The sequence below is a fragment of the Nipponia nippon genome, unplaced genomic scaffold (genome assembly GCF_047370975.1).
Source record: "Nipponia nippon isolate SJK-2023a ecotype South Korea unplaced genomic scaffold, ASM4737097v1 scaffold_6, whole genome shotgun sequence".
Lineage (NCBI taxonomy): Eukaryota > Metazoa > Chordata > Aves > Pelecaniformes > Threskiornithidae > Nipponia > Nipponia nippon.
Genome location: NW_028262380.1, coordinates 74,707,485 through 74,733,553, shown reverse-complemented (window position 1 = coordinate 74,733,553; position 26,069 = coordinate 74,707,485). Strand labels below are relative to the sequence as shown.

Below are 26,069 nucleotides of genomic sequence, written 5' to 3'. Positions count from 1 at the left end.
CTGCTATAGGTTCTTCCTGTTACTGTTCTCAACTACTCCGTATTTAAGTGGAGGTTTTTCCCTGTAAGGATTACGTTTAAGCGTAATTTCAGGAAACAGGCAAGGAGCTGGCAGGGGAACTTACTTTCTTCCTAAGTATTTTTTGACACTAGTGTGAGAACTTTGCAGCCTTAACAAACCTTGGAATCTTTTCACGTCTCAATGCTCTGGTTATCCAGGCCTTTCAGTTAACCGACACTAGCTTTCAAAAACATTAAACCATTTTACAAATACACTGCATTTGCTGGTTCAAAGCACCCAGCCAGCTGCTGTAGGAAAAGAAGCTAAATTCAATTCCCATCGATTAGTGTCAGTATGAACCTCATTCGTCAAAACAGGGCTTTCATTTTTCTGTTACCACACTGTAATGCTTCAATATGCTGACTTCTGAGAGCCCTTCTAAACTGAAGCCCAGATGCCCAAACTTCAGTTGTGGGTCAGTATAGCATCCACGCGCTCTAAGGATGCTTACATTAGCTACCACTAGCTGTGAGTTTTCTTTAACTGGATGGAAGAATATTATGTTGCCTCTTACACTTTTTTTGTCACGCTAAGTTTTCTAGCCTTTCAGGCACCAGAAGACAGAAGCTCTCTGTCAAAAGAGGTAGTAAAAACCATGTTGCTTAACAAAAGGCAGTTAATTCCATGTAAATTTTCATTTCAACTCCCAAGATAACATTTGGAGTATAAATACAAACTCTCAGTACACTAGAGAAAGCGTATGGTAGCTGACTCTTAGCTGAATTCTTAATTCTCCACAGTTGAAATTTGAAGACTTCAACCACTTACTACACATGTAAATAACAGTGAAAACAACTGAATGTGACTATCAGCACTGCAGAATACTAAACCGGGAATGCGCTCATGTGACTTACCTCATACAGTTATTAAACCCTGTTTTCCATCTTCCCGGTCAGAAGGAAATACATCAAGCAATGAAAAGCAGGAATCACTGCAACGTGATCTGTGAAGAATAATTTTAAACACAAATGCAATTACAAGCTACACCCACCGGCCACCTCTACAAAGTGCTCGAATGGTTTAATTAAATTAATAAAGGTGGTAGTCCCTGAATGTGGCATAATTGGAAAAGTTGGTTTACATAGTCTAAACATATCTCCGCAGGATGGGGGGAGGGAAGAGATGGGAGTGTTAGAATTTAAAGCAGTGTTTTAAGTATGCAAAATGTTTGCTATGTATGTAAATGGGATTCTTATTAGTGACAGATCATGTGCAAATCGACAATACTTCGATTTATTTTTGAATGGCAATATAGATTGTCAAGGTTGTGTATAATTATAATAAATATATAAACTGCTACTTGAACCATAAATGACCACCCAAGACCTCATTTTTACATTAGCGTACTTACAAGCAGCTTTGTCTGATGCCATGGATTGATACAACGTATGCTTGTCCAAAAGCCCACAGGTAAGAAATAGGCATTTTGGTGGCTCACCCTGTCCTGCTTGCGTAGGCAGGCGTGGTATCTCTCATGCTTCACAGTCGCAGTCCGCTGCAGACTCTCTTCTGCTGACAAACTCCACCAGGTGAGTTACCTGTGGACACTGGGACTCCTCACTCCACCCACTGCAGCCCGAACATACATAGTACTCCTTTGCCTCGGGGGAACTGCAGTTGTTTTCACATCTGCGCTCACATTTGTGCATTTGGATGAGCACAAACTGTCAAATTTCAAGTAATTCATCTCTTGGGAATGACGTATTCCAACATACAAACGAGTTCAAAGTAGTTCTCTTGCGTCCTGAACCGCTTGGGGAAGTTGATGGCTTTGGGCATTGTTGGTTCTCTGAGAAGATCCTGAAGTGCAGCCATAAAGCAGCAGTCCCTGGGCTTGCTCCAGTTCTTTCATGTCTTAGCAGGGCAACGGGAATCCCTCCAGCCTCCACCAGTACGCAAGGACTGTAGAATATCTCCATAACCTATACAAAGGTATCAAAACACAACATGACTCAACACGTTTACATCCATCTTCCTTAACACACTTGAAAAGCTTCACAAAGTCTGCATTTCTTCCAGGCTTTGCACACTTGGATCTCAATACATACAGTCTAATAAAATATTTCAATGATATCATTAATTTCACAGGCAAGGTTTGGCATTTAGGGGTGGGGAATGGTCTTTCCTATAAAAAAAAGTGTGTCTGTATACATACATACATACACACACACACACACGTATGTATGTATACACATGTAAAAATGTATGATCTAAAAATCAACTCCATGTGCTTAACAACAGTCAGTATAGGGGAAAATATCGCCCTTAACCTGCTTTGCCGTCTGAGCATCTCAGACTACTACATCGGCTGGTTTACACTCCAGTAATTACCAGCTGTGCAAGGACGCTCGCCATCACGAAAAGCATTCCACCGTTACACTGCAAAAGAGGAACATCAACCATCCTAGCAAAATTAGGCGAATGGGAAAAGAAGCTTAAGGCAGCCAGCTGAAACTCAAGGAATTCAAGACATAGCCATGATGTCATGCTAATGGTATTTGCATCAAAATACTGAAATACATGGTGAGGACCTAGATTTCAAATTTCATCTGAAAAATAGCTTCCCTGGCATCGTAATATCCTAACACTATCTCAAGAGACTGACTCGGTGCAGTTTCAGGGAGAAAAGAGCTGCTTACAGAAAAAAAACCCATTTATTCCCAGAGATTGTGTTTGTCACAGAGCTTCTGAAACAAGAGTGTCCCCGTGATCGTTACCATAACTGCAAGTAAATATTATCCTTTACTTTCTCAGATTAACTCTGTCTTACCTTCCTTATTCCCCCTACAAATATCAGTGTGCTCTTCCTTTTATAAGCAGGTAATTGCATTTTCAATAGTGCTGAAGCACTTTGAATCATGAAAAAGAAAACCGGCACTTTCTATAGCAAATACAACATTTGAAAACTCCTAGTCAAGAGTATTTTACTTGCGAATTTCTCCAGAAAATACCCGCATCCTCAAATACCCAAGAAGGAGACATAGCTGGTGGGAGACGAGTCAGCAGAGAAAGAAAATACTCCATTATCTGTTGGACATAATTAAAAGCTCCCCAAAACATCACGAAACAGATGCGAGCATTCTGAAAATCCTGATTTCTCTCTCTCACATATTTATTGCTGCAGCACTGAACCTGGGTAACTCTTCAGTAGAAAAATATTCTCAGCCGAGACATCACAAACCCCAAAGGTAGGAAACCCTGCCTGCCCCACCGCACATCCCTGAAACTGCCGTCCACATTTCTCCATTGCTCCCGTTGGCACCCGTGGGCAACAGGAGCACCCGGAATCGCGTCACCACTGGTTTTGTCTCCCAAGGCTACTTTTCTACAAGCATCTTTCAAATCCAGCTGGGACATAAGAACACCACACCGCCTGACTACAAGGATTTTTGAAAGTACTAAATGATCAAAGCAGCTTCCCAAGTAACTTTACAACTGTGTGTCCTTTCTATTCCTGCACCTTGCCTGAGCACTAGCCAAACAACAGTTCCTTTGCCCTACTTTATCTCCTACAGTAATAACATTAAAACCAGAAGTTTAAAGAGGATGATTTTAAGTAATAAACCACACCAGCCTGACAATTTTCAGGACAATTGTCTAACCCCTCAGCAGTTTCATGCCTCTTCTTCCTTCAGAGGAATAGATTATGAGCAATTAACCAGCCACAGAAAAGATAAAAATCCCTCAGCTACCAATCAGAGGACTCAGCTTTTACAAGATTAGGCCTGTAAATATCCTGGTGCTTCCCACAGCATGGGTATCAGCAGCAGGACACCCAGGAACAAATGCTGCAGTGGAAGCTGATCCACAAGGGCCAGCAGTTCCCAAAGTTTGGCCTGTGCAAACATTTCTCCCTACACCCCAGAGCCTCACATGCTGAGGAAGACAAAGTAGGGCCATGACCTTTCTCTAAAAATCACCCACAAAAATAAAAAAGTCAGGGGCACTGGTCTCAGTTTTATGAACACAGGTATTTTACGCTTCTGAGTCAGCAGCTATTCTGTCTATAATATAAACGCCAATTTCTAAAGAACGTGGTGGCAGGGATTTTTGTTTGCTTGTTTTCTTTTAACTTGCCTTGAAGACTTTCACCTTCAATTTAATTGTTAAATAAACCCAAGACCTGCAGAGGGATATCCAGTTGCGGCTGCTCTTCCTTCCCCACTCCCCTTGCTTCCATACCCTCCCAAACCACAACAGGTTCCGCAGGAACCTGTAGTTAACCTTTTCCTTCTAAACTGGAGGGCCACTACAGGAGAATTCGGTGTTCAGTGCTGAGCTGAAGGGCTGACTGAAACAGATCCCTTTTGCTTACCTACACTTTCAGCCAGCTGCATTCTTCTGCTTTGGATGCTGCAAAGTATGAAACAGCAGGCATTGTCCACAGCACTATGTGCAATGAACCTCTTCACATTAAAAGTCTATAGCCTTAGGAAAAAGGTTAAAACTTATCAAAAATGAACAACAGTCCCTCAACTGGGTGATTTTCCAGACGAATTGCATAACAATTTAAAGTTTCTCAGTGGCTGCAAAGACGTATAGTCTAACAGTCCTGCAAATGCTGAGTACGCCCTGAAATGGTAACATCCTTATGCTGGGGTGCTTATCTGTGGCATGCACTATGCCCATTTTAGGGGGGCTCCAGAAATAATGCTGGACATTTTACAACCACTGCACAGACGAAGGTAAATGTGCATTACTAATTTGCCTCCAAAGCAGAGTAACGTTAAGTGACTCCTTCAAGTCACACAACACCTAAGACGCGGGCGAAACACGTGACATTCCCAGGACCGTAGCTGTCCTCAGCACCAGGAAGGCAAGGCACCTGCATAAAAATCCTAGGCCAGAGCTTTAAGTTCCCTCCGTAAAGCATGGCAGCAGCCAGCACAAGAGCTACTCTTGGAAACTAAATGACAAAGCAAAACATGAAACATTTGTCTTGACAGTACTACAGGAAGATGCGGCCTAAGAAGTTTCCTTTCTCAACTAAAAATAACCTTGCCCGCTTTACTTGCTCTTTCCACATAGTTCAAATGCTTCAGGACTTCGTTGCAATAAGTATTCCACACCTACTCCATCATCTACCTGCACTGCATTGTCTACAATACCAAGGCAGGTCAGAATATCCTTACGAAATTTTGTATGCCAACCTTAGCATAGAAAGTGGAGATGGACATGAGATCTGGGAGGCAAAGGTCATCCTATTTATGACTGCTTTCCTCGACCTGTGCTTTGAGAAGTCACTGAAGAAATAAAAACCACACAAGCTCCATCCTGCAAGTTCTTATTAAGTAAGGATTAACAACCTGCTCACCAGATATTTCAGAAAAGTCGGTGGCATTACATTTGCCGCTTTTGAGTGTTAATTTACAAGCAATAAACAACCCAGCTTATCTATTGCTTGTGTGACCTATACTCATCTAACCCAATACATGATAAAAATAGCCTCCTGCCTGTATTAGAGGCTAATGCTCTTGGAAAGCTCAGGCAGGTGACCACTCGAACACTGCGTGAGGGAGTAGAAAGCCAGTAGTTCCAGGCATCGCCTACCCTACATCAACTGAATTTCTGTTTCGAGCCTGGAGTCAGTCTTCTGTTAGAAGATCTGGGTATTCTAACACTGCAAAAACAAAATCTAAACGAAAATAAAAAAGAACCACACTCCCACCTGTAACAGTTATCCACAGGGACCAAAACGATTTCTCTACTGCCACCCACAGCACCCAGTAAACTGTATGAGTAGATACATCCATACAGTAGCAACACCCAGTTTCACAGACACCTGGGGGTATTAACTCTGAACTGTCCATTTTCCTTAACATGTCCATGAACTATATTCCCTTTTTGCACATTTTTTTCTTTTTCCCCCATCTCCTAGTAATTTATTTTATAAACTGCATCTAAGTTCTTCAGTTCAAATCAAAATCTCTCCCTGACTGCTGCTTTTTCAAAAGCACTTCCCTGTAACAGCAAGCAGCTCACAAACACCCGATAAAACTTACCAGGCTGACATCTCTGGGCCTCAGCATTACAGTGGAGGAAGTATTCAGTGTCAAACAGAAGAAAGCAGAGCGCCCAAGGGAGAACACTGGTTTCTCATTGCTCCCTCTCCACAAAGCACTACAGTTCCTGTCCTAGCAACTCACCACATCCAGGCACATCTGTAATTACTCCTTTGCTTGCTGTTATGAAAAAAACCTGTTTTCCTCTAGAGAACCGTTTCTATAAAGAAACATGGGATTTTCTCACAGGTAACAAGGTATAGGACAAGAGGACACAGCCTCATGTTGCACCAGGGGAGGTTTAGATTGCACATTAGGAAAAATTTCTCCACCGAAAGGGTTGTCAAGCACTGGACCAGGCTGCCCAGGGAAGTGGTTGAGTCCCCATCCCTGGAGGTATTAAAAGATGGGTAGATGTGGTGCTCAGGGACGTGGTTTAGTGGTGGACTTGGCAGTGTTAGGTTTACAGCTGGGTTCGATGTTCTTAAGGGTTTTTTCCAACCCAAATGATTCTATGATTCTGTGATTCTAAAACCAAGTCTTTTCTCTAAGGGAAGTACAAGAAAAGTAATGCAACACAGATGTAGTCAGAGTGATCAAAACTGCTCTCCCCAGTAAAGCGTACTCAGTGACTAACCCTCTATACGTGAACAGAAAACTCAAGGTATTACTCTCATACTCACAGCACATAAGGTGCTCAGCTACCCACTCCTTCAACCCCAGTACCTCGCCTCACTTCCATTCCCTCGTACACAAGAGGAGCTAAAGCACACCATACCCCTGAGGTAGGAGGGACGAAATGCAATACCCACTAGGGAGACAGGACTCAGGGCTCTCCATTTAATCCTCCTTAGTCCTTTCCTCTCCCCGCATCTTCCCTGAAGCAAGGGCTCTGCTGAGCTGTGGGGAAACTCCCTGTTACCTCTGCACTCCTAAAGCCGTCAGCCCCTTACAGTATACAACTCGGGAAGAAATGTTTTTACTACTAGAACTGACAAAATAGCGGTGCGCAGAGACCTGGCTGCCTCACAGACCGTGGAATCCACAGCAACGGAAATAGTTTGTAAGGTATCTTTCTTACTGTACATATCCATAATTCCCACAAATTATAAGATTCAAGGTTTCCCTAATCCCTTCTACCCTAATCCTTGTTTCCCAAACCTCCTCACCCCAGGCACCATGACATTCTCTACAGGAACAGAGAGGAGACTCCGTTTCTCTTGCACTGTACATAATCAGCTGGGCTTTATTTCCTCAGTAACAGCAAGAGTTTAAATTCAAGTAAAATCCAAACTCCCTCCTATCATGAAAGTGCTGTTCCTCAAGGAACCTCTCATTTACATAAGACCTTCAATGACTTCTCTCTCCAGCATTTTCATAATTCTACTTCTGACCAGCACTGTTGACCCAAGCAACCTTCAACTCCCCCGAAAAGACCCAGAGGCAAGAGGATATTATACTTATTTGACAGTCAAACACATGTTTTGGGAAAAAATAAAAACAAAAATCCCAAACAAAACCCCAAACCTCAAAGACAATTACTTAAAGAAGTAAAGGGTGGTCCCAGCATTTACAAGCAGATAAATACCTAGAGACAAAAGTGCAGTACATTTTCCTTCCTTTTGAGTATAAAAACAAAAAGGAGAGTAAATGCAAATTTTTATTTGTCTCAAACATTTTCAGTAAGGCAACAGGTACAATTTAATAAAACAATTCCATTTCTACTTATACTTTCCAGAACAAAATCACATGTTAAAATCAAGTAGAAGCTATGACCGAAGAGCGTCACAAGACTTCTGAACACACTCCGTACAGGTAGCCAAAACTACTGCAACCACCAGAGAAAAGGCTTTCAGAAAAAGTTTACAGATACTGCAGATATCCACGCCCACGCAGAATTAGGTAGGAGCAAAGAGGACTTTTCATAGCTCAGTATATTTTGCAAACAACTTTTTTATACACTGATTGAAATAAGAAAACACAGAAACACATTTTTCTAACTTCTTACTTAGCTAAGTCTTGTAGAGCTATCTCAGAGGGAGCTAGCCTCTACTACTTCTTGTGATTTGCTTTCACTCCTTCCTAAACTCCTCTTGGCTTTCTCCCAGGAGGCAATGGCTTTACAAATGTGTAAATAAAGGCTTACTATCCTTACAAATGAAAAACAAATAAACAAGCATGCAGTTTAACTCCCAAATCAATGAGGTTCTGTGCAGCCAACAATTGCAAAAGAATAACTTTGTAGTTATAAGGCATATAAAGTTGAAATGGAGGTCACTGACCAATTCTGCAAAGATTTACACAGATCCTTCCATGAACATGCTGTGATTAATCCTACTGATGTCAACAGCGCTGCCTGCAATACCCAGAGTGGAGCACTGGTATGACTCTTCACCAGATTTGAGCCTAGGACTCCACTGAAGAGGTCTCTCAAGCAACTTGCTGCCATCACTTTCCAGAACAGAACTGAATTTTAGGGCTTTTTAGGCTTCAGTCCAAACACAGCTTTTGGTCTTCAGTCTTGAGCCCCCTCTTAAGCATCTGTACACTGCGCTCTCTTTTCAGATGTTAGGAACAAAGAGGTGTATGTGAAAATATGGATTCTGTCATTTCTTATGACTCACTCAAGTAACAGTTTGTCAAGTCCCAGCAGCGACTGCAAAACGGGGCAGATATTAGTCACTTATCAGTTTAGCCACAGGCACAAGAACTGCATCCATTAATATTTCTATTCTGCAGGCGGTCAGAGAAATAGCATTTGCTTCATGAATATGGTAGTCTTTGAACTCTTTTCACATTTTAAAAGGGGAGTCATCACAATTAAAATACATTAGAAGCAAAACACAGCACGTTTTACTTGGGAAGCTTAGTCCCTCAAAAACCTTCAAGTGACACTGCACAGGAAATACAAGCCCCACCTTGCAATTTTTTCTCTTCCAGGCAGGCCTTCCCATCCATACAAGTGTTTTTTTTAAAGGACAGTGAATGTTATTGGACTGGCTTTACCACCAAAAAGGCAAATTGAAGTTGGCCATAAGGTAAAAAAAAAAAAAAAAAAAAGTTGTCAACTAAGAATTCCAAATTTGTGTACTGAAGCTTGTTTTCCATTCATGCAATGGAAGCACAGATTTCCTACCCTGCAAACCCAACTGGAGGGATGCTCTCCATTGCAGCTCCCAGAGGACGGCACCCTCCACCCACCCCTCAGCCACTCCGCAGCAGAAGTAGCAACTGCACTTAGTAAAGAGCAAAACCATCTCAGCGTGCACTCCTGGTGGCCTACTGGATGGAGCCCCTCAGAGACACAGGCGGAGGCACACCTGGTTTTCTCCGCTTGGTCTGCCTTCAGGCTTGAGCTAGCGATGGAGCTGCTCAAGCTCTCCTGGCCTGAGACAGTGTGAAGTATGGAATACACGTTTATAAATATAATTTGACATGTAGAAATATAAAATGTATCTAAATTCACTAAGTTGCCAAGACTATGGAAATTTTAAAAATAATTTTCCTACAACTTTAAATGACAGAAATACAGTATTCGCATTTATCTTCGTTCTCAAGGAAATAAACAATCACAGTCCAATTTGCTAAATTACCATGACAAGTGCTTTTTCAAGACAAACTAACTGAGCTCAGACAACAGAAACTGATTTTTCAAGTAACTTCTTGCTACATCATCTTGGTGATATAACAAGCCATTAGAGAAGTACTTTGCCTTGCATTCCTTTAGTTTCATGTCAGAAAAAACACCACAACTACCTGTTTGCCACAAAAAGGGCACTGAGAAATGTCATTTGTCTTAATATGCTAAACTGCTGATCTATATCCTTTGTAAACAAGTGGAGAAATGCATAAATTACATCTTTATGCTCAGGTGACATTTTGTTTTCACAGATAATGTCAATAAACCGGTTTTGAAAGACAAAGGGGCAGACACATGCCCTGATGGTGAAATATGAACTGGAAAAAAAAGGGAAAAAAAATATTACTAGGCTATTTCTAATCCCTGACTGATTTCAGTCAGGGATACTACAATGTAATTGATATTTTGTTGAGGAAGCTTTCAAATCTCTTACTGCATCCTTTATTATGCTCTTCAAATCCACCTGAACGACCTTAGCAGATATCACTACCCAAGGGATTCAGCTTCTTTGCAAATCCAGCTGCTTGCTTGGTAACTAAGTACAAGTTACAACTAAAAACTTACAAAAATAGCTTCAAAGGAAGTCAATCAAAATTTCTGACATAATAGCCTAGGGAAATACTGAATAGATTTGTATTTAAATTGGTTATTAGCTCTCGGTATCCAAATAGCAGTGTTGCTGCACAGAAAAATCTGTCCTCTAGTTTTAAGTTGGTATGACTTTACAAGGCAGAACATCACTCATAAGGGGACCCAATGCAAGTGCTAACCCGTGAGTACCTGCACTGATTTGGAACTCCTTCATCTGTGCTGTGATGACGTTATTTTCACTTCGGTGTGAGGAATTCTTTTCACTGATGTAAGTGAGGCTTGTGAAGATGGTGTGATGAATTTAATGATAATTCTAGACCAAGCTAGGTCTTCTTAAGAAACAGTTAAAATACTGAGACCACCCTTTCTCACAGAATTTATTTTGACTTGCAAAAGCTTCCTCTATTAGAAACTATCACTTACCGATCACAAGTGCTGTACAATCAAAAGAATCAGAGAAAATGCACCTGGAAAGATATTTTAGAGGTTATCTAGTCCACATAAGTGCATCAAGACAAAATAGAAAGGTATACCTGTTCTAACAAACGTGTGTTTTGCTTTTCTTGAAAATGATAGACTTCATAATCTCAGGAGATAATCTGCTATAAGTGAGAATATATTTGCGGGTTCCCAGAAAACAGACACAAAAAAAACCCCAACCAAAAGCTTTTAAAGATGTTTTCTTGCTAAATGGATTTTATAGCTATTGTAAGGGATGGGGCATTAGCTATTACTGCCAACAGTGAGAACCAGCAGTACAGCCCCCAGCTCTGCTACAAATTTCCAGTCTGACTACGAACAAGTTTCCTTTTTGGCAAGTCTATACAGACCGGGTTCTGCAGGGAAAATACTCCATATGCATACGCAAAGCACTGAGCACTGTTGGATCTTGAACTCATCTAGAATCTCTGTTCTTTACTGTTGTACAGTTAAAGAATAGAAATGCTGTTTCATTTTCAAAAGATATGCAGATATGCATATAAGGCACTTGATTGCCATTGAGAAGTTCGATGAACAGGGAAGAAAGGACAAGCACAACTACACTGTAAATCAAAACTAATAACGATTGCTTTTGCAATTGCATTTGCTCTACAGCAATGACACAAAGATCATTTCACAGTCAATGCATCTATCACATACTGATATCCACTGATGTACGGAGTTATAAAGAAGGTGGCAAACAAATAAGTATAGTCAAGAGCGGGGAAGTCAAATCAGGAAGCCATGACTTCCAAATACAGAAGACTAACATACTGAGAGGCTGACTGAGCATACACTGAACTTCCAGAGGAGACAATAAAAAAGCTGCTTTCACAGTGAATCATGTCCTGCTTAAGAACACGGCACAATCTGGTACTATGTTCCATACAGCAACAAATACGGCAGACACTTACAACCAAGGCATCAGCTAAATGAGCAAAACATACCAATGACCTAATTGTTTCCATAACAATATAGGCATGATGTCAGCCTGGGTCCAGTGGTAAATCAGTGACTAATCTCACGCTTGGTATCTACAGAGACAGGAATCAACTATAGCACACACAGTTACAAATACAGTAACATCACTAAGACGTATAACGATATGAGGAGAAAAAAAGCTTATGTTGGTATAAACAGTGAAATTCCACTGAGTAGCATCACTGAACTACCAAATGCTGGCATTGTAGTCCAACACAATTAGCAAAAACAGAATATCCACCTGGCTTTGACAGCATTTATATAAGCAACATAATATTCCCGTAACATAGACTTAGGGACGTTGCTGCGAGGCCAGTCACTTGATAGGAGGGTTCAAAGTTGGAATGTCCATAAAAATGCATTAGTCATTGAAACAAAGCCTTATGACATACCAAGGATTTTACTCAAACCAGAATATTTTTAATAACTAGTATTTCAGAAACCATCATTCTTTGCACAAACTATTTTTTATTTCACTTACATTACAAGTAACTCCCCTCCACCCACGCTCCTCAGCTAAGGATGAAACATGTTGTCAATTTTACAGATGAGTAAACTGAATCACATGGCTGACAAGTTTGACTTATTTCTTAAAGATACAGATTTAAATAAAAAATTCCTTCTCTGAAATAAATGGATTTTCAATAGCACAAAAGTATGGTAGGTGAGAAAAGAATTTTTTCTCGTATTTTTTCCTTGATCAGCACGGCAGTGGCAGGGTCAGTTACAGGATGAGTAAGTTTTCAGTTCTTTTTTCTGTCTGAAACAGACATAACCTCTGGAGAACTCACCATCAGACAGACAAATGAGAATCACAGCCCTTTCCCGTGCGAGGCAAAGAATCAAAAATTACACAGGTCTCAAGACAATTGTTCAACTCCCAGTCTCTCACGACTCAAACATTCTGACATCTAAAATCACATATTTCCTCTGAGCATGCTTAAGAAAGAAATGTCATTCTCCTGAGCAACTGCATGTGGAATCTGAAGTGGAGAAAGTTTAAAAAAAAAAAAAAAAAAAAAAAAGCTTGGTCTGCTGAAAGGAAAAACAGAGACTGTAATGCACTGTAGCAACGCTATTGTTTGTCATCCTTAAGCAACAAAGTACCATGGGCATAACTATGCCACAGAAAGTTTTCACAGAAAACCAGTCTGGTCTCTTAGTGGTAAGAGAGAATGTCAGGGAGAACTACGAGCTCAATCATTAAAGCTGGGCATAGACTTCTGTTTAAGAACGGAGTTTCAAAGCTAAACCTACTTACTGCTTCACGTACCTCCAAACTTCAGTCACATTGTAAAGATACCCCTGACAGTTTTAAACTGCCTTGTTCGAGTACTCGTGCAGACACATCAGCACGAAGCTCAATACAGGCTTATTAATACTGAAACACAGGCCCAACCTCAGGCTTTAGTAAAAACCAGGCACGCATTGTTGTAAGAGAAGCAGCGCATATGCGACGCCATTAGGTCAAAGTATTCCTGAGATTGGAACACACAGGGAAAAAAACCCAACCGGACAGTATGTGAATTTTACTAGTGAAAAAAACCATTATTCTTATTTTTCCTCCTATTCACTACGAGTAAGGCTGTTTACTCTTGAGCTGGAAATGTCACAGAAGAAATGCAACTTCAGTTTTTGAAAATTTTAAACCCCAACCTGGGACTGAAATTGAACCTTTGTACAAAGCAATACAACTTCCATAATTTCAGTGGAACTACAGCTGCTTATGTTTAGAGCCGAAAATAGCCCACTACAGTTTCTGCCCTTGGAAAGCGCTGTCCTATGGTTGCTTCAGAGGAGTTGCATGGTTTAAGCAGGCACTTCAAATTTATTTTCAGTCAAGACAGTGGAAAATAACCACATTCATTTAGTTAGCAATCAGTTCTATTGCTATTTCGGTGGATGATCATAAATGTTCATAGTACAAATGAATACACCTAATAATACTATGCCACATGTGAGAGGCACATATGTTTCCTCCTACAATTTAGTTAGCTTTACTGCTATCGTGAAGCATAAAGACGGGTAAATCCATTCATTCTCTTTTGACAGAAGAGCAAAGCAAACAGTACATTCTACAAAGGCAGATTAACTCTTTTTTACCCCTGATGTCTTAAAAGAATATCTATACTCAGTAAGATGTATTTTTTTTAACTTTAAAAGACTGCTCAGATATATGAATGCTCCATTTATTTTCCTATTTACTATGATCCTGTCTTCCTGCATGGAGGCATTAAAGTACAGTTCAAAATCCAGTTGTTTTCTATTCAGTGGTCTTTTTGCATTCTGTGAAACAGATGCAAACTTCTTACAGTAAGCTCCGTGTACAGGTAAGTGCAAAGATCTGAGTTCTGAAAACATATATAAGGACAAATGCTAATTAGAAAAAGCATTAAAAAATGACATAAGACAGTAGTTACTCTCATGACTGTTGCATAATTCGGTATGGCTTGGAAACATCATTAACAAAGGAATTGTGCCTAAGGGAGCAGTCTATGTTTGCAAATAAAACTAGCTGTCAACACTGGCAGTTACACCCACTGCTGGCAATTGAATATTCAATAAGGAAGACCAAAGAAACCTCTAGTGAACATCTAAACAAACTAATATGTTAGGCAGTGTATCTGGAGGGGGGGAAATGATGCTGGCATTGGGCAAGGATAAAAACAAGAGACTAGTGAATCCTCAGATATCAAACCACCCTGAGCATATGCTTCAGCCAACGCGTGTATCTGTGGAGTTGCATCCAGTGTACCAAGTCACGCAGCTCTCAAGAGAAAAGGTAAAGAAACACGAGATGAAAAGGTTTACAGAGCTGAAGACAAACAGCTAATATTCCACCCGTGTATGAACTGGAGGCTAGTGTCACCTTTGGATATTGGGATGCTCAAGATGGAAAGAGAAAGAAATTGTAGACTGAAGTCTTTACTTGAATAAAATGCATTTGCAATAAACTGATGCTGCGGTATTCCTCTCAAGGCATTTTGGCAGGCTGAATTAAGCATAGATAAAGTCTGAGGTGGAATACCCCTTGCATAAGCCAAAAATTAAGACTTTTTTGGTTTGTTTTTTTCCCCGCAGATTATCGTCTGAGTCACAGGAGAACGCTGAATTTTTTTGACAGTTTATAACTTAGCAAACAAAATAAATTTACAGACAGTGCAGGCGTGGATGATAGCCATAAGGAACAGGTCATGTGCTCCTACTTGAGCACAGTCAGAGCCAAAACTTTTAATGAGATTTGCTCCAAACTTCAGTATAATCAAGATACAGAGGTTTTGTTCTCACAAATTTTGGCATGGTGCCTTTTAAGATAAAGCATCTAAGTGGCAACTACAACTACTATATACCTAAAGGTATATAAACCTTTATATGCTCATCTGTAAGATGTACTTACTGCAATTATTACGTTACTATGTTTAACACAAGAAGCACGATGTAAAGCCTGCAGACCACTGTAAACAGCAAACATCCAGCAAGTACGTTCCAAAATTAATGATCAAACTGTTGAAATGCCAGACAAACAAGCGCCCAGTAATTAACTGTTACTGACAGAAACTTTGCTTTTCACCACTCAAGTTTTCATCAGACATGATTCTAAATAACAAGAGCAAGGTTTCTCATCTCTGAAAGCAAAGCTCAGTTCTCTTACTGAAAGGTTAACTCTGAAGACGTTTGTGTGGGTGGGCAGCGAAACAAAGAAAATTTTCATTTGATAAAATTTGATATTCTTTGTAGAAACACATAATTCTATTTAGTGAGAGGCATCCAAGCCTCCATGATCACAAACTTTCCCTTGAATAAAATAAATGAATAAAAAATACACAACAAAAAACATTGCAAACATAAGCTGGATTTGATTCAATTTTATGTTTTGGGTAAATCAGTCCTTCCCTGCCCAATTTTTCTAGCATTACCATCCAGAATGAAGAATATGGGAGAAAACTGCCTCTGTGGTGTCACTGAGACAGTAACTGGAAGGGGACTCTTCCTTCACAGGGCAGTCATGATAAACAGAAATACAAAATACACATTTCAGCGGTATTAGGCCAGGAAATAGCCCACTGAAGTTTTCTGACTGTATAATTACAAACTTCAGTTTTTAAAAATAAGTTGTTGTTCTTGACAGTTGTTGGACTTGGTTTCCAGTGAAGAAGTCTCACAGAATTGCATTTACATTATCATGTTGCCAACGCACACAGGCAGACTTGCAAGACAAACCCTAGTACACAGATTGCTTTGCTTGCCCGTCTTTGCTTCAACAGCTTGCAGTGCTGCTGAAATACACTCCCTGCGCAAGCACGCTGCTGATGAGCTCACTCTCTGGCAGGTCACAGCAATCTCTTGTGCATACGCCTGTGAAGCTAAGGCATAATTTATTCTAATATTTAGAATATAAAGTTAACACATCAAAGCAGAGCCAGACAGGGATCCTTTCAACACCTTCCTGTGCCACACCTTAATTGTCTTAAGAGAGTGAATGAAGCATTATGTGGTTTATTTCCTTTCCTTCTTCCCTTCACCTGAGCTGAACATGTTATTTCTAGCATTCTTGCATATTAAAGCAGTCATAAGTGAGAGAAGTTACGTAAACTTAAAAAAATTAAATCTGAAGTAATGAAGAACCCATCAAACTCTGCCATGTCGTCTAAATGAGCTTTCTTCAAAAGCACAGCCATCTTCCCAGCTCTTCAGGGGATGAGGGAGGACAGGACTGAGTCATTCTCCAAACCATTTGTGCCTTCTTGGGTAAGAGAACACTACTTAGTACAATACTGCTAATAGGCAGCAAATCTCCACTAAATGCAAGGCGTCAGCTTGACCATCTCTGTATTACATCAGTAAAGCTACAGACTTTTAAAGCAATCTTATTCTAGAACAGTTGGCACTAAATAAATAAATACAGTAATAGGAACAGTTTCAACAGAGCACCACTCACTACTGTAGAGTGCAATGTTTCTGCGAAAAAAAAAGAGATCTCCTGCAGTTTCTAATTGTTCTACTGACATGCTCTTCTTAGTCTGGGAAGTAAGACATCATAAAACAAAATTGACTTGTATATATTAATGCAAAATTGGACAGTTTTTAGGTTAACTCAAATCACAATCCAGATTAAAAAAAAAAAGTGCTTTTTACAATTTGCAAGCAGCTTATTTGTCTCCCTGGGAAATATCTGTCCAGAGGACTCTATGGTTTTCATTTATTATTAAAATGAAACTGAGCATCTGTTTTGGCTCTAGACTTAAAGCAGAGCAAAATAAAGAACAAAGATTGGCACTTTTCTGAAGCAATAAAATGGAGAGGAAAAAAAATAATGAGAGGTTATTATCTAAATGACTCCACCTCTCCATTCTTTCAAATACAGAGTTTATTGAAGAGATTATCCAAGCTGCTGAAACTTGGAGAAGCCTCAGATAACTACTAAAAATTTAATACTGTGATAATATTTTTAAAGGGCTACTGGAAAGACCTGACATATGGATGGATTAATCTGACATCAGTGCACACCAAAGTAGAAGTGGTGAAAGAGTTAAAGGGTATTAGCACCACAAATACCAGTCACACAATGTCACAGAAAAGGCACCAAACACAGCAGGTGTACTCCTTGATTCAGTCAGAAGTCCTATTACAAACCAAATACAACATCATTCCCTTAGGCTTTTGAAAAGCACTGGACGTAGTACCACCCGACATTTTTGTTAAAACAGGATGACAGTAGCGATTTGTATTCTAGCAGAAAAGAAACACAAAGCTAAATGGCTTGAAGCCAAAGCTGGGTAAAGTCACTCTAGAATAAATGCATACATTTAAAGTGGGGGTAATTAGCCACTGACACAACCTAGCTAAAGGCAAGGCAGAGTCATTGTCATTTGACATGTTTAATATGGAAATGAGATCCCTGAAGATGGAATTTCAGAGCTGTGGGCCTCTCAGGCAAACACACTACTAGTACTCTTCCTTCTCGTCTGTGTAGAAAACAACGTAGTTTGAGTATGTCTGCTTATGGCAGCTGCAGCAGAGTAACACGGAGAGACTTCTTTCCTTCTCCCTTGGTTTGAGCACATTTTACAGTAACATCTGTCTGGAAAAAGGCTGGTATAAACTTTGAATCCCAAAAGACAAATATCATTTAATAATTAATGCAGAAATCGTAACCTGATTATTTTTGTTGTTGAGTCTGTACAACACGATGATGATGTAAGACATACTATAAATAAAATAGGGTCAGATAACCAGGGGATTCCAAACTGAGATTCAGATACTCCACTGGGGTAGAGTAAAAAGCCCACAAGAAAGAGAATCAGATTTAGATAAGGCTAAAGTGTTCTTGTATGATTAGAAGGAGAAATATTAGAGAGTATATTGTCAGCACGACAAAACGATTCAACAGATCAAAGGAAACTGAAGCTCAGTCAAAGTCCTTGGCATATATACACTGAGCCAGATTGGGGTAACACTACTTGAAATCTGGACTAGCAACCAGCAAAATTACCATAAAAAAATGTTTATAGAAAATAATCACGGAACTATTGCTCATGTCTCAGTTCAGCAAAAATACAATTCTTTGATATGAAGATTTTGGAACCCGAGTATGGAGAAGGCTTAGAATTGTTTTTCATCAAAGATGTAAAATATTGAAAATTGAAAAGACCATCAATGGACCTGTTATAAAAGCATGAGGGATGCAAAAATAAGCTTTAATGATAACATAGAATTAGAAGCCGTCGTAAAAACAGAGGGCTGGGTATCATAGATGATGAATCAGATGACCCTCAGAATTTCAATAACAGAGGTGAAACGAAATCCAGTAATACACAGTGAAGGGTCATGCATTTGTGGATTAATCAAAAATATTTATGCTATTAGAAGACGTTTCTACACTTGAAGAATGACAACAAAGGAAGGATTTGAATGCAATAGCTGATCTCATAAAGACTATAAACTGTCAGTATAACAAGACTGAAAAAGTAAAATGTGATCTCCTTAAGTATCAGGAAAAGTATTTCTAGTAAAAGATTAGTATTACTAAGTGTTTGTTTAATACCAGCAACAGCCCTAACAACTCAAGTTGAGAAAAAGATGAATTCATTATATAGGAAGTGCAGAGAGAAGCTACAGATTGACCTGGGGAACAGAGAACATACCACGCGAGAGGAGAGTAGAAAAGCTTGGCTTGTTTGTAGTGATAAAATAAAGATTTGAGGAGGTCATAAATGTTGTATTAGAGAAATGGACACTAGTACCACGTACACTAGTAAACTAGACAGTTCCAAACCATTAGTGTGACCATTGCCCTGCTGCTTAACTACCTGAGCAGTGTAAACACAGTTAATAAAAATCAGTGAATGGGAAGCGTCATTCTCATTTAACAACTTTCGTGATGCTCAAATTACAGAGGCACACGTGAAGCAGCCTTAATACTAGTTTGCTTAGCTCAAGAAATCAAGTCTTGACAAGAGTATTGCAAGGGTGGTGCCAGGAAGGGGCAGAGGGGAGGAATATATCTATGAAACCATTGGTTGCCTTAGTCAAACTTTTCCTTCTCCTCCTCAAGGAAGAAAGAAACCTTCGAAATATCACAACTTAACTTTTTTAGAAGCTCTCCAACTACTCCTTGCTTTCAGTTTCTTTGACAGAAATGACCCATTGTAATTAAGATCTAGTGGGATACAATCTGCTGAAGCAATTTGCTGTACAAAACAATGACCCAGATTCAACTTGGAAATAAGACCGGGGACAAATGCCCATCACAAAAGAAAAAATGTCAGTAAGAATTAATGTTTCACCACACCTGAGTGCCATTGGAGGAGAAAAACGTAAACCCAGGTGGATGTTTTTATTTAGTCCTAATTGTCAAATACAAGCCACAGCTGATGGATCATTACATGCTTACAACTCATCATTTACCCAGGATACAACAATAATATTTTTGAAAAGACTCAACTTCTGTTGTCTAGACTGGCACTACACTACCAGATACATCTGAGAACATTTCCCTGCATCTGTTAAAAGTAGCAATAAGAAATAAATATATACATGTGTTAAATATGTGAAACTACTAGTGTGGTGAACCTTGCTGCCAAGACACAAGTAAAGCTGGAGAACAACCAACGATGACAAATTATCATTTGTAAACTGAACTTTATGCCCTGTGGTCAAGCACCCTAAGAGTGTTCCCAGTGTCAGTGTGTAAACACATTTATCTTGCGAACACATACTCTTGCCTATATGAACCCCACAGATGTATCCATATATTCTTTAATACAGCTTTACAAATGCACTGGCTGCTTCCAGGCTTTACAAGTAGTTGTTTCTTATTTAAGTGGCTTGTTAAAATTAAGAGTTACAACCAGAAAACTAAGATTTTTTTTTTTTAATCAAGAAAAGTAAAATGAAAAAGGCCTGCTAAAATAAAAAGTTTGTTCTTGGTCTGACCCAGCAAAACTTTTTATATTCTTAATGTCAGAAATAAAAACAGGGTCAATTTGATCATCTTCACATTTTGACTATGAAATACTTCACCAGAAATTGTCTAATTAGTGGCTGCTTACAATCTCAACTAACTCACAGAAAGACGACTGTATCACATACATACTACCAGTTATGCATGAGTACTGGAACCAGTGGTCAGAACAACATAATTAGCCCAGAACAAGGCAACCTCAGATCATGCTGTTTGCTGGACATAAAGATAGTTTTTGCATATAACTGATCACATATCAGTGTAAAACAGATCAGGCCAAAGCCACAGGATCCTTAATCTGTTTTTTTTTTTCCCTCATAACAATGAGATAGTACAAAATAAGCCATCCGGAGACTGCATGTACAGAAGAACTGGTATCTGCAAGTTACAAGGCCGTACTAAGAATAATACTCTGCTTGTCAGCTTACAGAGCAACTGATACCAACCACAGGCAGCCCAAATGCACTGCAGTCTCACCTAACGATATACCCATGGAATTAATAAGTACTAGGCATGGCATGCCAAGCGGCCTCTATCACCCAAGCTTTCTACTAGCTTTTCTGACTCGGTGAGAATTTAAATTGAGGTAAATTCTGCCCTTTTTAATGAGAACAAATCAGGTATCAGGAGATGTTCTGAACAAGCAAGCTAATTAAAGACCTGAGCTCTACCTGCATGGACATTTCTGCAACCCACTGACACTGCACCTCTGCCATTTTGTTCAAGGACAAAGTTGATTTGCAACATTTGTGATACACATAGATGGATTTCAATAGCAAAGACAACTATTCATGCTTATAAAATTAGCCAGTGCAGCCAAGAGACATCAGATTTAAAATAACCATTTTCACTGCCTAATACTGTGTCTAGGACACAATGCACCAACACACAAGCAGTACTCTGAACATAGGCTAAACCATCACCACTGCTGCAAGCTACAGCACTCTTGCCCGTTCTTGTTCACCTTCTACTGAAAAATCTGTTGTTACTCCCTCTGGGGGAAGGCTGGAAGAGCTCCATCGGCTTTAGAAGGTTACAGTGACACCTGAGTGAAGCAGAATGGCAGGCACGGAGGATGACTTCCCCTCCTTCTCCCAATTTCTGTGTTCTTGAGTACTCTAGTTTTGCTTTTCATCATTCTTTTTACTCAGTTCCTTTTTATTCTTGTTGCTAATCAGACTTCTCCACTGATGAAGGACCCTCAAAATCTTCACATTTTGTTCGTGCAACAAAGTTGAAAGAAGGCCTGCATGCCCTTTCTAAAGGAAGCCCTTTTACTGTCTTAAAACTATTTTAAGAAGACTTTAAGCTAGCATTTCCTTCAACACTTAAGCATGGAGAACAAGATTAGATATGTATTCGGTCTGATAAAGAGAGTTAGCAGGGGATTTATTACATCGCTAGTTCATCTCGCAAGCTCTGCTTACAGCAGATGCTGACCCCTGTAGTCATAAACTCCCCAAAACAGAATAGTGATTCAATTTTCTTTTTAATCAGACAGAGGAAAGTATCATTTCACTGACATGTTGCTGGCTTGACAATTACTGGAGGAGCAGTTACCCAGTTGTTGAAAGTCCAAAGACTCTCTGGCTCCCCTTTTAATGAGGATTATGTGACATGAAAGAAAAAGAAGCCAAACTAAACAATGACATCTACCTCCCAATCTTATGCAAGAAACACGATCATCTTCAGAGGACTTCCTATTTGTAAGCTCCTAACTACCACGCAACCCCAAATATGCGACACACTATGCAACAGAACCAGGGCCTGTGCCCTAAAGCACGTACACTTTTCCAACTGCAGTGGCTAATATAAAAAGTTACTACCTCTACCTACAAATTTTGTCTTCTGTATAGTCATGCAGCATATTTCATATGCTGTTAGCTGTTTAGTTTGTCCCCAACATCAATATGTATCTATCATACTTCTGGCACATGAATTCACTCACACAACTTTTCTCATCAGTGTTCAGGTTAAAACTCTAGCCTTGAAATTAAACTGAAAGTCTCATTTTTGCTAATCTTCCACACTAATTAGTCAAACCTGTGATGACAATGTTGCACAGCTCCACAAACCAGATCTACTTAATGAGTCACACAGCTTCCGTTCTACATTTAAGGGTTCTCAACAGTTGACACATACACTTATCCACAATCCATTTTACGCCCATTAAGGAGTGGATGACTGCATGTAACTTCCCAAGAGCCTCCTTCTCCAAAGGGGAAAGTGCAGCCTGACTACAAGCCACCTCTGTATTTTATTCCAGCAGCGAAAGCTGGCAGGCAGTGGGGGAACTGTTTAAGTTTGTGGTCACAACCTTGCAAACACTGGAGAAGGTGAAGTGCTAAATCGGTGCACCTCCTTGCATCCTGGATGATAGCCTGCCCCAGCCAAAGTAATTCTTTGGGAGCACTCCCCTGGTACAGCAGTAGCCAGCAAGCTGTTTATGAGGTAGAGTGATTCAGAGGGCAGACTAATAAAAAAAAACAAAAAAAATGTTTTTCCCAGCCAAAAACAATTCCTTGATCTGGTTCACTGTGTAGCCAGACGAACAGTCCTGCCACACAACAGATGAAGAAACAGAGGGTGGAAACAAATAGCCACATCTGCTTCAGCCAGCTTAAACAGTACTGCATTTGGATGTCAAGCAAGAAATAAACAAACAACTGAACTACCAGTTGAAAAATAAGAAATGGAAAAGCAAATATCTTCTCCAAAATTGGGGAAAATTTATTCTGTGCCAGCGACCTGCACCAGTTCACTATACTGGTTGAGTCTAAATATTGTTTGAGGGCATACTTGCTCAAAGATTAATTTAATTTTTAATAGGCTAGCTAGGAATAGAAAACCGCATGAGAATGTAAACAAAGTGGTCAGGTAACAGAGCTTGAAGATGTTCCCTCACATTTTAAATTCACCTTAACTACAGAAATGAAATTCATCAATGATGCCTGGCATCAGATGAAGGCAGGTAGGCCATAAAAACAGATCTGTTACAACAGTGTTGCTGTGTTTCACATTAGACATGAAGTGCTGTTGACCAGGTCTAATTGCTACTTTGACATAATAAACAAAAGCTAAATGAAGGAGCTGAAGAAGACAGGCAATGTGAGAAACTCTCTCTCTACATAGCTAGAGGATTTTATTTTATCATATATTCTACATAAAACATAACACAAAAAGGTCACTCAGGAGTTTTAAAGTCACATATGGAAACGGCAGACTCATCAGCCAGCTCTACAGTATAATGCAAGGGAAAGAACATAGGGTACTCTCCTCCCTGCTTAGCCTCATCGCACTGCTTTCTACCTACGGGTGGAATTCCACAGCAACACCAGCCCATCCACGAGAGAGCTGCTGCTGTCCCACCCTCCCTCTTGCTCCCATTTTGCAGAGTTGCAATACCTTTGAAAGAGGTTAAAGACCCAAGAGGAATTTGGTTGCAAAAGCATGGCTTGCAGCTGAAAGCAGCACCGAGAGATCAGAAACGCAGCTGAGAACAAGCGTGCTGGTAGAATAGTTGTGGAATGTCTGAACCATCCCAGATCCACTTGAAGCATTTTAGTCAAACAAACCAAAACATGAGCAGAACCTCACAGCAAGGAAAACAACTAAATTTAAATAATGGAATTATATACAACAGGTCTGCTCTCCCTTTTGTGCCATTCCCTTTCCAAATGAATGGTTCAAAAAAATTTTACTACTCCTCTACAGCTTAGATTCTACTCCATTAAAGGCAATGTAAAATCTTTCTGGCTCTACTTTCAAAACCACTTGACTTGGATAATTTTTTAACTAAACTGTAACCCAACAAGAATGTTAACTTTGTCTATGCAAATGAGGATGTGTAATGAGCAGAGAGCAACATTTTATCACACTTACAAGAAACAAACATGTTGTTATTCCAGTTATATATATATATATACATATCATAAAAGCAAAGGCCAGAAAAACAATAAGGTCTTTGGAGGGATGATGCTACAGACAATTAAAGGGATATGCCTCTTAAAGGACATCATAAAAAGCTGACAAAACCTGCTGCTTTAAAGGAAGCAGTCACTTATTAATGACAAAGCATTAAGATCAATAGAAGTAGGAGAATGTTGACCTGGTCCCTTAATAGAAAAGCTTGTCTCAGACGGAGTTCTTACTGCTAAATGTTTCACTGTGCAAGACCATTACTGTGCCAAGTACCCTTTTTCCACTCCTAGATCGTGAGAAAAGAACACTTCATTAATTTTGTGAAGAACAAAAAGAGGAATTCTCTCCTGGTTGGAAAATTTATGCGTCTGTACCGAGCCCCTTCTTCTTTGCCTGGTGTGCTGGCAGCTCCCCCTTCTGTTCCAATCGACCTTAACCATCTTTCAGAGCATACCTGTACTTTGCATTAGTAAGAAAATGGTACATCTGCTAAGGACGGACAATCTATAGTATGGCCCTTGCCCCTTAATATGTGCAGGTCAAAATACCACGCCCACATTTTATAAGAGAAATACAACCTGATGATGAACATCACAAACCATAATCCATTCCCAGAAGCACTATTTCTTCTCTTAAAAGCCCTTTCAATTACAGCACCTTAGCAGCATTTCGATACAAAAAAATACTTCCTCTTTGTCCTAATTAACGTTCCTATTTAAGTCAGCATTGAAAAACTTCCATATTTCATGTGAAACAGTAGAGAAAGAATCCAGGGAGTAGGTATTAGACACAGAAAAATCACCACTCAGCTCAGTGCTCCATAGTGCACTTGGTGATAAAAGTAGTTATCATTTGCACTGTGTTTACATTGAAGCTATGCTGCTATCCCAGTATGTTACTTAGTTTGGCACCACAGCCCCAAAATCAGAGTACCCTCCAATGGGTTCCTCAAGCAGAAAAGTGAATTCAGTCCAAGCCTTGCAGCTGCTCAGCATGTGCCCCAGTAGTCTGTTACACACAATACCACCTTCAGCTGGCAAAACCTCACTGGCCTAAGCTTTTTCAGATATTTGGAGAAAAAATACAGCTATGTACCTTCAAGAAAAGACTGGGAATTGAGGATTTAAAGCTTCAGTTTGCACCTCTTCCTTCAGTGGACTGAACACCTGGGAGAGGGGGATTTGGTACAAACCCCAATTGACAGCTCTTCCTCTCAGCTAGCTGTGGGCATGTCTCCTGGGCAGCTGCAGGTTCCTCAGGCTGCCAGGTGGTGGCAGCTGCTGCTCCCCATGGGTATCCCACAGAAGGCTGGGCACCCAGCGCAGGCCAGGCTGGCAGCCTGGCGCCTAAGCCCATTGCTGTTTCTACCTTATACATCTGAGACAAACACCCTGTATCTCCATTACCAGACACTGTACTGGAGAAGATAAAATGGAAGAACCGCACTTTGTGCTTAAGGCAGCACGCCAAAGGAAAGCCCTTCAACTTTGTAAGAGTTCATCCCAGAATTTAGCCCAGCTTTTTAAAAATAATAATCAAGGAGTAACAAAATCTCTCTATTGAGTGCGAGGGAGATACCCACAGCGGGGTAGCCCTGTTCCTTTTATCAGGAGAGTTCACATTCAGTCACCATCAACCCGGAGCTGACACTGCCAGCTCGGTTCGGCCGCTCTCCCAGGCCTGAGGGCTTCCACCACAACGCCCGGGGTAAACACGGCAACGCCAGGGAGCCCGGCCTCCCTAGGCCGCGGGCAGCGTGGAGACTCTCCCTCCTCTGAGGGGAGATACCTGGCGCCGCGCAGGGCTGTCAAGGGGGGTGATTTTCCAGCTGCCAGGCCGAGGAAACGCACCAGCCCGCCAAGGCCTCCGCCACCGCCAGAACCCCGGCTGCGCACGCGCCATAACGGCTGCCGAGGAAACGGCCGCGCAC

At 40.4% G+C, this 26,069-nt stretch overlaps 1 long non-coding RNA gene across 1 annotated transcript; it reads right to left on the bottom strand.

Moving 5' to 3' along the window:
• Positions 1-158: 158 nt before the first annotated feature.
• On the bottom strand, positions 159-26,028 carry LOC148051574 (uncharacterized). The gene is made up of 2 exons (XR_015700161.1): positions 25,928-26,028; positions 159-1,982 (listed from the first exon to the last, which is right to left on the bottom strand). It is a non-coding gene; the product is annotated as an uncharacterized LOC148051574 (long non-coding RNA).
• Between the last annotated feature and the right edge of the window lie 41 nt (positions 26,029-26,069).